Genomic DNA, 8,150 nt, shown 5'->3' with positions numbered 1-8,150 from the left:
ATTAAGATGTACATATATCTTTACGTCATTTTCCAATAACCAAATCCCCTGAGCTAGTAACTTCATTATCAATTATATCGGTGAATGAATACAGTTTTTTTGCGCGCAAAAAATTATGCAGATAGCAACAAGCCAAAACAATGGTTTGTGCTTTTTCCGGCTCGACGGAAATTGTGGTTTGTAGAACACCAAATCGGGATACTAATATTCCAAACACATTCTCAACAATTCTACGCGCTCTACTCAACCTGTAGTTAAAGATGCGTTTTGTGTTCGAGAGATTGGTGCCAGGATAAGGCTTCAAAAGGTTTTCATGCATTTGAAAAGCATTATCTCCAATAAAAACATATGGCAGAACTTTATTGCTATTTGGTAGTTGCAATGATGAAGGTATTTGTAAACATTTGTTGTAAATTGCCTTCCCAAAATCGGTTTTATAACATCACCATCAGAAATGCGCCCATTTGTACCAACATCCGCAACTATAAATTCACAATTTGCATTCACAGTTGCCATGAGAACAATACTAAAAAATTTCTTGTAATTATAGTAGAATGATCCTGAGTTTGGAGGTTTTTTTATAGCAATATGCTTTCCGTCTAACGCGCCTATGCAAATTGGAAAATTCCAAAGTTCATAAAATTCTTTTGCAATTGATCTCTATTCCGATTCTGACTGTGGCACCTGAATATAATAAAGACAAAATATTATATTTTTTAAATAAATATTAATTAATATATAATTTAAAATATGTGTATTTTTATTTCTTTATCATTTCAGAATATTATTAAGGAAACTGTTCCAAAAGAAAATAAAAGAAAAAGAGATGCTTGTGATGTTTTATTGAAATTGTAATTAAACGTTTTGCAACCAAGAGTATCACAACAACAATAACAGACTCCTGGGCAGTAAAATTAGACCGAATGGCTCCACAGCAGCGAATTTTATGCGAAAAATTTGTGGAAGACATTTTGTTTGAGGGACTGATGGGAACACTGCACCGAAACAAATTAATGGTCCAATGAACAATGCAGGACAAATATTTAGCAGCAGCAGTTCCACACCTATACATCTTCCTAATGCTACCATATCATTGAGTGATGCTGAAACGTCACAATCTGAAAAATTTTTTCAAATTTCACCGAATAATTTTTCATTCATTTTAATTTTATGTACAAATTTAATTTATGAAATAAAAGTAATAAAAAGTATGAAATAAAAAGTTATAATAAAACCTAATCGAAATTCTTTATTTATTGAAATAATAATTGAGGTTATAACTTACCTTTATAAATACAGAAAGCGACGAAATAATTTCCTCATAAGTTTCAATAAAAATCAATCCAAGGGATCTAGGAGAAATTACAGTTATAAATTTAAGATCTTCAAATTTATCTCCAGTCGCCAAATATCTCAATGTTGCTGACAAACGCATGTTGGCTGGTATTGCTTTTCGCATCACTGTATTTTTTTTACTCTTTACTCAAAGGCAAATGTGGGGTCGAATCGTTATATCCGTGCAACATACAAAAGAAAATTACGTGATACGTTAATCGTATGCGGTGATTGGTATTATGACATACGATAGCAAACGGATCGTAATGTATTTTCAATCCAATTTTTTAAATACCACATTGCTTTGGACCGTATTTTTAGGTCACAATAGATGTGGAACTGTCAAAACTGTTGCGAAATTTTCAATAAACTAACAAAAGCTAAATAAATATCAAAATGGATCTAACTTTGTTTTTTTATTTGAGCTCTGATGGAAAGTGATGAGGATAAAATAGCAGTGAGATAGCTAAGAGACTTAGCAATAGCGTAGGTATAAAAAAAAATTATGAATCCTCAATAACAAAATTTCTTCGTAGATGTATCTGGAACAAAGCATTGGAATCTTTATGACTGCACTGGAAAACATAAAATTTATAAAAATTTGCTCACATTTTCATAAAGTTGTCTTATTGCGATTGGTGGGCTTTGGTGTCTGAATGACGCATTGCGGACGGATATGTTTATAGACCTGTTCACGTATGTCATCATGCCAGATTACGATAGTAAGCAGATCACGTATGTCATAATACGAAATACAGACCTTTACGTGACGAGTGATACGTTCACGGATGTAACGATTCGACCCCGTTTCCATTTAGGATTCTGCTACTTAATACCTGACGCCTAGTTGAAATTTGCATTAACTGATCTACCGACTTCATTTCCTTTTATAGTTGCGCTTCAGCTGATCGCCGTACGATGAGTCATCGCTGCTAGTTTTGTTTTGCCAGAGCCGCTTTTGCTGGCTCGACAAACCAAAATAGGCATTTAAAGAATGTCTATGGCAGGAATAAAGGGATGTTAAACTTATTCCAGTGTGAGAGCGCCTCAAAATTAACGTTTTTTATAACATTTTAAATTATGGCCAGATTGAACAAAATAACAATTTTGGGCATTTACCAACCCAATATCCAATATTTAGTACGAATAAAATTACTAAATAGTGCTATTTATTATATGGAGAAACTATTTAAATCTTTTAAAGAATATTATAACAACTGGGACTTTTGTCCTTCAATACCCAATAAAAAGGATCAACTATAGCTCACAATCCTTAAATGTTTTTAATAATTTCATTGAAAATAAAAACTATGATGCTTCCCCAAATTACAAAACGTTTCCCATCAAATACAAATTCACAAATTTATTTAATTTTCATTGTTTGTTACATTTTATAAGTGGTCTTAAATAATGTAATAATTTCCGTTTACATATTTATTTTGTAGATTTGACTAATATTAGCTCGTTTCAATTACAAACGTCAAAACCTCCTGAAATTTGATAGATCAAGTCTGTGGAAGTTTGACGTTTAACAATTGAACGATCGATGGCCGATTGAAATCTTATGCAATATGTAAACGGAGGATTTGTTGCATCGTTCAAGACCATTTATAAAAAATGTCAAAACCTACTGAACTCGATTAGCTGTGAAAGTTCAGTAGGTTTTGACGTTTAGGCAATTCTGCTCTTCAGTGAGAGAGGAGTTAAACATCCTTACTATCTCTGGTCTATGGCCTTAGTTGGTGAGGCTAAGTATAATGTATTTTTGTTTGTTTGATTATTTTTATTTTTATACTCTCGCAACAATGTTGCTAAGGAGAGTATTATAGTTTTGTTCACATAACGGTTGTTTGTAAGTCCTAAAACTAAAAGAGTCAGATATAGGGTTATATACATATACCAAAGTGATCAGGGCGACGAGTAGAGTCGAAATCCGGATGTCTGTCTGTCCGTCCGTCCGTCCGTGCAAACTGTAACTTGAGTAAAAATTGAGATATCATGATGAAACTTGGCACTCGTATTTCTTGGCTCCATAAGAAGGTTAAGTTCGAAGATGTGCAAAATCGGCCCACTACCACGCCCACAAATGGCGGAAACCGAACCCATAAAGTCGTCATAACTAAGCCATAAATAAAGATATTGAAGTGAAATTTACACAAAAATCGCATTAGGAGGGGGCATATTTGACGTAATTTTGGAAAGTGGGCGTGGGTCTGCCTTTACCAAGTTTTTGTACATATCTCGAAAAACTACTATAGCTATGCTCAACCAAACTCTATAAAGTCAGCTTTCAGGCATTTCCATAGACAGTTCAAAAATGGAAGAATTGATAAATAACCACGCCCACCTCCCAGCACAAAATGTTGAAAATCACTAAAAGTGCGTTAACCGACTAACAAAAAACGTCGGAAACACTAAATTTGACGGAAGAAATGGCAGAAGGAAGCTGCGCACAGGGTTTTTTTTTAAATTGAAAATGGGCGTGGCCTCGCCCACTTATGGACCAAAAACCATATCTCAGGAACTACTAAATCGATTTCAATGAAATTCGGTATATAATACTTTCTTAACACCCTGATGACATGTACGAAATATAGGTGAAATCGGTTCACAACCACGCCTTCTTCCAATATAACGCTATTTCGAATTCCATCTGATGCCTCCCTACTAATACGCCCACAAAAATGGCGGAAACCGAAACCTAAGCAATGTCGGGTAACTGTCATAAATAAAGATATTAAAGTGAAATTTGGTACAAAAATCGTGTATTAGAGGGGCATATTTGATGTAATTTTTTGGAAAAGTGGGCGTGGTTCCCAGCCCCTACTAAGTTTTTTGTACACATCTCAAACTACTATAGCTATACACAACTTTACAAAGTCGTTTTCTTCAGCATTTATTATTAGCTCAAAAACGGAAGAAATCGGATAATAACCACGTCCCAATCCCACAAGGTTATGTATATATATATTATATTATACAGTATATATACATGCATATGTGTGTAATATATATATGTGGCATATATGTTCAGGTGTACGGTGTGTGTTGAAAATCACTAAAAGTGCGTTAACCGACTAACAAAAAACGTCAGAAACATTAAATTTTACGGAAGAAATTGCAGAAGGAAACTGCACCCAGGCTTTTTTTTTTAAATTGAAAATGGGCGTGGCCTCGCCCACTTATGGACCAAAACCACCTCAGGAACGCTTCAGACCGATTTCAATGAAATTTTGTATAATATTTTCTACACCCTGATGACATGTACGAAATATGGGTGAAATCGGTTCACAACCACGCCTTCTTCCAATATAACGCTATTTCGAATTCCATCTGATGCCTTCTCTGTATAATATATGTAGACATTAGGAACCAATGATGATAGCGGAATAAAACTTTACAAAAATACGGTATTTGAAAAATATATAAATGACGTATAATGAAATCTCGATTATCACTTTATCATGCGAGAGTATAAAATGTTCGGTGACACCCGAACTTAGCCTTCCTTACTTGTTAATTTGAAATTTAACATTTTCATATATGTCATCAATATAAACTGGGTGACCAGGAGTATTATTAACTAAGAAAAATGCTTTGAAGTCTAAAGCTTTAATTTCAGGAATTGTGCTCGACAGTGTATAAAAAGTCGGCAATTCTTATCATCTTTACCAGCTTTAAATCCTGGTGCTGATTATTCAGTTCTCGATATAAAAGTTTTCTTTGGGAGACGTTTCCAAAATAAAGGTGTATCCTTAACATTGAAAACTTGTGATGAGTCATACCCTCCCTCCTAAATTATCGCTTACAACTCTATCATACAACGGTCCGCAGCGACAGCACTTGTTGTTTTACCTGTAAGAGTAATACTGTGAAGATTGCCATGATTGAATCTCTCAAACTTGCCGTTACTAGTTTCAAAATGTTCTGTATTATCAGTAGCACTACGATTTACACCATTGTTATACATAGATTGGCTTTTGATATCATCAAAAAGCTTTTAACTTTAGCCTGGATTACAATTTTACTTAATGGCTTTTTCTGTGCAATCTGATTTTCTATACAAATTGAAAGCAAGGAGGACTATATTTTAATCATAAAACCGAACTTTATACATGATACGCCTCTTTTATTTTAATTACATCTCGAGCGTGAATAGTTTTGACAGTTGTTGCAGGCAGATTAAGAGCTTTTGCTATGTATGCCTATAGCTTTTTTCATTATCAAAGGGTCTTAAATTTCCAATTTTATTTCCAAACTTACATTTTTTTTTTTGTAGTTATACCAACACTAATTTTTCTACTCATGTTTATTATGCTCTAAAAAGTTTAACAATAAATAAAAAAGCAGGGTAACCACCTTTTATCATTTAAATAATATTTTATTTGCCTTTATTTATAATCAACCTTCGACTGCAACTATGCTTTTAACAATTGAATGAAAATTTCGTTTTGGTAATTGTATAACAATAATAAAAAAATACGTAAAAGCTAAGTTCGGGTATCGTCTCAGTTGAAGCTCCGAAAAATCACTGATTTTCGTGGCTTTTTTAATGTTGAAATTAACTAATCGGTCCGTTTTTTTATAAATAAATACATTCATAGCGAATACGAAATTATTTTTTTATGCTTATTTATTGGGTGTATAATAGTTAAATAAGTTGTTGAAATGACACTTAAAAAAAAGGTCCTGTATGATGTCCACGATTGCGGCCGCAATTTTGTCATAAAACAAAACCTTAAAAAAAATTCTAATCTGTATTGCGCGATGGCGAGTTTTTTTTTTTTTGAAATTTGACAAAATGTCGGCGGTTTGAACAAAAGGTAGCGAATTTGGCCCTTTTTCTCAACAGTTTTCTCTGGAAAAAATGGGAGGATTTCAAAAATTAAGCTTCTGTAAGCTTCCATAGCGCGGTAGAGAATGACGTTAAAAATGTTTTCGACAAGTTGGAACTAAATATCTTCAAAACTCTTCCTTTGAGAGTGGAAACCGTTTTGAAAAACACCATTCTGAAAAAAAACGCGCTTAAAGATTGGAGTACAAGATTTGATTTTCGATTTCAAAATTTGAGAGAATGTTTATTACAGTGTATACTATCCGATAATACAGCAAAAAAAATTCACATTGCGACGATCCCTTAAGGTGCAAAACGTCAACCAGAGGATCGGATTCAAGCAATTACATACAATGTACCGTATATTTATACACATATATATATACTAATATTGTGGCCGACATATTCTACATAAGGTTTGTTAAAAAAACGAAAATCATTATACCTTCTATATGTGTGGTATGGGGCTTGAGGGTAGTACCGCCCGATTTTATCTTAACATGCCATTAAAAAGCCCCTGGGTTTCTATATCCCTCAATAATCACAATCATATGGGTAAATGTTATATGGGGGGTCAATTTCCCCCAATTTCTTATCTTGGGAAAGATACATTTAATTAAAACCGTTTATTTTTTAAAACCATTTTGGGGGGAAAAAAGTAAAAAAAGGGTAGGGTCCAAATATTCGGGCTTGAACGTTTTGTTAGTTTTTTTGGTTAAGGGGCTTTATATAATCATTGTTCGGGAAATTTTATCCCTTTTTAACTTTTTTTTTAATTTGTCCACGAAGGAAAATTGAGGAATTTAAATATTTTTAAATTGGAAGTTGAAATTACAGTCCGATTTCCCCATTTTTCCCAATTTAAAATAGGGCGTTCAATTTAAAAAATCTAGAACAAGAAAAAAAATTTTTAAAGCTAAATATTAAAATCATTTCTTTATAACTATGTTTCGTTTTGTATGGGGCTTTGCTAATTCCATCTGAAATTTCCGGGAAATTAAAATTGTTTTTTAAAAAAATATCTTTTTTAAAGTATAATTTTTAAAAAGCCTAAAATTTAAAAAGGGGGTTTGAAATTTAATTTTTGCAAATTTCTTTTGGAAAAATTTTTTTTTCCCATCTATCCTTTAGGGTTTTGATCTTAATTTTAAATTTGGGAAACAAAATGTGTAAAGGGAAAAAGGGGTTAACTTTAATTCTAGACAAAAATTAAGCATTTTTATTTAAACATCATTTTTTAATAATTTTGAATTTTTCCCAAATTTTTTTAAATAAAAAGTAATTTGCCCCTGTTTTAACCCCCGGGTCACTTTAAAAAAAATTTCTAAAAACAGAAAATTTAAACCAGAAATAGATAATTTTTGTTTTTTAGTTTTAAAAAATCAATTGAACTTCCCAAATCGAACTCTTGAATTGACAATATAAATTAAATTTCATACTTTCCCCTTTCCAACTCGGGGAAATTTTTTAAATTTGGATTTGGGGTCTTTTTGTTCGTTTTTCCCGGCGGTCAAAGGGGAAATATTAACAGATGCCGGGCGAGGAGGCGGAAGACCCCCGCCAAAAGCGAGTCAGCGGTGGGTTTAAAGGGCGATCATTGCTTTTTTCCCCTTCCTGTTCAATGACAAAAATTTGGAAATTTTATTAAAAAAAAAGTTAAAAACAAAAATTTTCCCTCTGAGCTTTCAAAGACCCTGCTTTGAAAGAAAGTCCCCGGGTGCCTGAATTTTTTAAAACATTTCTGCTCAAAGGAAAAGTTTTTAAAAAAAGAACAAAAAGTTAAAGTTTTTTAATTTTGCGAAAATAAAACCCCCCTTTTTTTTAAAAGTTTAAAAAAAACCCAAAAATTAATAAATTATTTAAAATTTTTTTGATGCCAAATAGTTTTTTTTCATTTTCAAAAAAAATTTAAACAAAAGCAGACCCCCCACCCTTTAAGGTTTGTTTTTTTTTAAATTATCCAAAGTTAACAAAAATTAAA

General features: G+C 32.6%; 1 protein-coding gene across 1 annotated transcript in view; it reads left to right on the top strand.

The window, feature by feature from the left end:
• The first annotated feature begins 370 nt into the window (after positions 1-370).
• LOC126759475 (myosin regulatory light chain sqh) overlaps positions 371-8,150 on the top strand; it is a 135,024-nt gene continuing 127,244 nt past the window's right edge. Inside the window, exon 1 of the mRNA XM_050474307.1 lies at positions 371-375. The gene's annotated coding sequence lies outside the window, so the exon portion shown is untranslated. The remainder of the gene's footprint in view (positions 376-8,150) is intronic.

This window comes from Bactrocera neohumeralis, chromosome 5 (genome assembly GCF_024586455.1).
Source record: "Bactrocera neohumeralis isolate Rockhampton chromosome 5, APGP_CSIRO_Bneo_wtdbg2-racon-allhic-juicebox.fasta_v2, whole genome shotgun sequence".
Taxonomy (NCBI): Eukaryota; Metazoa; Arthropoda; class Insecta; order Diptera; family Tephritidae; genus Bactrocera; species Bactrocera neohumeralis.
Note: the sequence above shows the minus strand (reverse complement) of the source record. Positions and strands in the feature narration are given on the sequence as shown.